This window comes from Orycteropus afer, unplaced genomic scaffold (genome assembly GCF_000298275.1).
Source record: "Orycteropus afer afer isolate SDZICR_OR568_19922 unplaced genomic scaffold, OryAfe1.0 scaffold01165, whole genome shotgun sequence".
In the NCBI taxonomy this organism is placed as follows: domain Eukaryota; kingdom Metazoa; phylum Chordata; class Mammalia; order Tubulidentata; family Orycteropodidae; genus Orycteropus; species Orycteropus afer.
In genome coordinates this window covers 185,128-189,992 of record NW_006922752.1, presented here as the reverse complement: position 1 = coordinate 189,992, position 4,865 = coordinate 185,128, and the positions used below count along the sequence as shown (strand labels likewise).

The 4,865-nt window shown below is 38.4% G+C and overlaps 1 pseudogene; it reads right to left on the bottom strand.

Annotated features, from left to right (window-relative positions):
- Positions 1–3,783: 3,783 nt before the first annotated feature.
- Positions 3,784–4,646, bottom strand: LOC103212933 (annotated as a pseudogene).
- Positions 4,647–4,865: the final 219 nt, after the last annotated feature.

The following is a 4,865-nucleotide window of genomic DNA, read 5'->3' as shown; positions in this document are numbered from 1 at the left end:
TAGGTTGCTTCGGGTAGTATTGACATTTTCACAATTTTCAATCTTATCCATGAGCATAGTATGTTCTTGCATTTATTTAGATCGCTTATAATTTCTCAAAGTAGGGTTTGGTAATTTTCGTAGGTATTTTGTGTCCCTGGTAAGATTTATTCCCAAATATTTTATCTTTTTGGTCACTATTGTAGCTATTGTAAATGGCATTGATTTCCTTATTTCCTTTTCAGAGACCTCTTTGCTGGTGTAGAGGAATCCAACTGATTTTTGTATGTTGATCTTGTATCCTGCCACTATGCAAAATCTTTCAATAAGTTCCAGTATTTTTCTTGCTGAGTGTCTTGGGTTTTCTATGTATAGGATCGTATGATCTTCAAATAGGGATAATTTCACTTCTTCCTTACCAATTTGGATGCCTTTGATTTCCCTTTCTTGCCTTATTGCCCTAGCTAGGACTTACAGTACAATGTTGAATAAAAGTGGTAATAGAGGGCATCTGTGGTAGTTAAAGTTGTATGTCAACTTGGTTGGGCCTGTTTGGGTGGCTGTACAGCTGGATGTAATTATTCCCCATGGTGAGATTGGTAATCAACTCTATGGTGGAATCTACTGTGAGCAATTGAGTAGCTGCCTTTAGGATGTGGTCTGCTTCCCATATATAAGAAGCAGCTTTGGGAATGGTCTCTAGCCTATGGTATGCTTGAATCCTGCATGTAGCCATGTCACTGTTCAGCAGCCTGCCATGCTCTGCCAACCATGGGCCTTTCAAGAGACTTGAATTAATGGTCTGCCATGTGGTTTGGTAACATCGGAACTGTGTCTTTTTACTTGCTAACCTTGGGATTGTCAGTCTCAGCAGCCAGCAGCTATCTGAGTGAAGAAATGCCTCTAGCTCCAGTGGGCCAGGAGCAGGAGGCAGAGCTGGACCCAAGGTTGAGGGACTTTCACCTAGCCCCTAGAGCCTGGCACTTTGAACTTGGACTTAAAACCTTGAAACTGTAAGAGAAAAAAACTCCTGTTTGTTAAGGCCATTCCATTTGTGGTATATTCCTGTCAGAGTGGCACTAGGTAACCAGAACAGCATCCTTGTCTGGTTCCTGTTCACAAGAGGAATGATTTTAATCTCTCTTCATTGGGAATAATGTTGGCTGTTGGTTTTACATATATGCCCTTTATTATGTGGAGCAATTTCCCTTGTATTCTTATTTTTCTGAGAGTTTTTATCAGGAATGGGTGTTAGATTTTATCAAATGCCTCTTCTGCATCAATTGATATAATCATGTGGTTCTTTTCCTTTATTGTACTCTCAATCATTTGCTTCAGAAAAATTGTAAGCAAGGTGGGCAAAGGGGAAGCGGTTTCCAAATTGAACATATACAGAAGACAGTTTTAGTAGTACAATATATATAGTGGGGACCCTGCTCTAAAATTATTAAAAAATTAGATGTATTAAAGGCTTTAAATGCAATGGGTTATCTATCTTTCCTTGGCTGAATTGGCTTAGTTTCATCTCTGGCAAGGCCATCATATATGGTCAGTCAGAGGTTCTCCATGTTTCTGAACCTTGAGGCCCTTTAATATATAACGTCAGAAATGTTTTTAAATGTGTAAACTATTTTTAAAAATGTGTTTAAATGTGTAAACTACATTATGTAGAATTGCAAAGGAAGCCAATTATACTGATATACAGTTTTCAAAACACTTATAAAACAAGTTTGTGATACAGTGATACAATATTTCCTTAATGTGTTACGAACTCAGATTTAATAGTAGGTCTGTAAACCATCATAATTTTAAATAGTGTTGAGCATAAATGATGTTTGTGATGTATGTAACAACTTTAATATGATATGAACATATCTGTGATTTCTCTTGACAGTCACAGGTATAGCTAATGCTTTGTTGCCTACATTCATATTTGAAGAAAATGCTATATTTTATTTAGAAGTTTGTAAGAATAAAGATGTGATGTTCTTCCATTTATGTTCCCAACCCCCCTACATTTTATTCACAGATCCCTGCGAGCCATCACAGATGTAATCTCAGATTTCTAGTTGCTTAGGGTAGGCCAGTCAAGCCTGGTTTAGAATCCTGACTTTGTTTTGTTTTAAGGAAACAAAGTATGCTTTAAATAATACGTGTTTAGGGAAGAGGAGAAGAACATTGGTGGGACAGTGTTAAAGTGTTTGTCTACTAACCTAAAGGTCTGTGGTTTGAACCCACCAGTGGCTCTGCATGAGAAATATGTGGCAATCTGCTTTCATAAACATTTACAGCCTTGGAAACCATATGAGTGCAAGAGATCCATTCATGCCCATTCCAAAGAATATTCATGCACATTCCAGTAGAATGTGTAAATTATCAAACAATATCATTGATATCATAATGCATTGCTGTGGAGTCAGATCCAACTCACAGCGACCTCTCCTTGGGTTTCCCAGGCGATATCACTAGGGAAGTAGATTGTCCAACCTTCCTTCTGAGGAGTGGCTGGTGGGTTTGAACGGCCAGCCTACTGGTTAGCACTCAAATGCCTTAGGCACTACGCCACCAGAGCTCCCATTAATATCATACACAAATACAGTTTCGCTGAAAGTAATTAAAAAATGGTTGCTAGGGAATTACCAAAAATTCAAACTGGATGCAGAAGAGGATGCAGAACAAGGTATATCATTGCTAGTATCAGATCGATCTTGATTGAAAGCAGAGAATACCAGAAAAAAAAGTTTGCCTGTGTTTTATTAACTATACAAAGACATTCATCTAGGTGGGTCATAAAAAATTATGGACAACATTGTGAAGAATGGAAATTCCAGAACACGTAATTGTGCTCATGCTGAACCTATACATAAACCAAGAGGCACTAGTTTAAACAGAACAAGGGGATACTGCATGATTTAAAATCAGGAAAGGTGTGTTTCAGGGTTGTATCTTTTAACCATACTTATTCCATCTGTATGCTGAGCAAATAATCTGAGAAGCTGGACATGAGGCATCAGGACTGGAGTAAGACTCATTAACATCCTGAAATATGCAGATGACACAACCTTCCTTGCTGAAAGCAAAGAGGACTGGAAGCATTTACTGATGAAGATCAAAGATTACAGCCTTCAGTATGGATTAAACCTCAACATGAAGAAAACAAACATCCTCACAACTGAACAAATGAACTACATCATGGTAAACAGAGAAAAGACTGAAATTGTTAAGGATTTCATTTCACTTGGATCAGCAATCAAATCCCAGGAAAGCAGCAGTCAAGAAATCAAGCAATGTATTGCCATGGGCAAATTTGTTCTAAAAGACCTCTTTAAAGTGTTAAAAAGCAAAGATGTCACATTGGACTCTAAGGGGCTCCTCACCCAAGCCATGGTAATTCCATCCCCTCATATGCATGTGAAAGCTGGACAATGAATACGGAAGACTGAAGAAGAAGAATTGATGCCTTTGAATTATGATGTTTGCAAAGAATATTGAATATACCATGGACTGCCAGAAGAATGAAAAAATCTGTCTTGGGGGATGTGCAGCCAAAATGCTCCTTAGAAGTGAGTGTTTCACATACTTTGGATGTGTTATCAGGAGGGACCAGTCCCTTGAGAAGAACATCATGCTTGGTAAAGTAGAGATTCAGCAAAAAGATCAAGACCCTCAATGAGATGGCTGCAACAATGGGCTCAAACATAGCAATGATTGGGAGGATAGAACAGGACTGGGCAGTGTTTTGTTCTTTTGTACATAGGGTCGCTATGAGTTGGAACCGATTTCGACCTAATAACAAGAACATGCCTTGCATTCATAGGGAACAGGTTTCAGCATTTCATACTCCTTTCCATTGGTTCTCACAAAGTGTGCCTCTTTGGCTGGGGCAGGCTGGCACTTCAGTTAAACCCAGGTATCTTTCTCTTTGTCCTTCTCCTTCTCTTTCTCCTTTTTCTTGTTCTTCCTCTTCTCTTTCTCCTCCTTCTTCTCCTTCTTCTTTCTTCTTCTTCTCTTCCTTCTCCTCCTGCTCCTCCTCCTCCTTCTCCTCTTCCTCTTCTTTTTCTGATTTGGGTGCAAGTTTACAAAGCAGATTCCTTTTACATTCAACAGTTCATACACATTTTATCTTTCTTCTTTTTCTGATCTTTTTCCTTCATGTGTTTCAGGAAGTTATCTTGGCTCTTAAAGTTCTTAATATGCTCAATGCACACATTAATTATTTTGACAAGACTCTTGTTCTTAATTTATTTGTTCACAACTATGCCAAAAGTGTAGTGGGTAGACGCTTCCAATTTTGCTATGGTAACAGTTGTGGGGTATTCCTTTTTGAACAATGCCCATTCCCTTGATGTCTACAATATCACATTTCTTATAGAGTCACATGTATGTGGCCAAAGGAACAATTCTATGTTTTCTAAAAGTCCTAGAGAACACATAGCAGGTACCTCTGGTGGCATAGTGGTTAAAGCATCCAGCTGCTAACCAAAAGGTCAGTGGTTTGAATCCACCAGCTGCTCCATGGGAGAAAGGTGAGGCAGTCTGCTTACATAAAGATTTACAGACTTGGAAACCCAAAGGGGCAGTTCTACTTTGTCCTGTAGAGTCGTTATGAGTCAGAATCTTTTTGTTTTTTGTTTTTGGTTTTTCCTCTTTCTCTTTGTGTTCATCATTTTGGCAGATTATTGCCAGATGAGAGTTCTGGCCAAAGGGCCTGATTTTGTTTCTTACTGTCAGTGTGGTGTTGGGCTGATTATGAAGCTTCTACAAGTCTCAACTTCTTCATGTATAAAGGAGAAATAGTATCAAGACCTATCTCAAAGAATTTTTACGAGGATTAAATGAAATAATCTACTTAATACACTTAGAATAAGATCTAGAAAATAATAAGT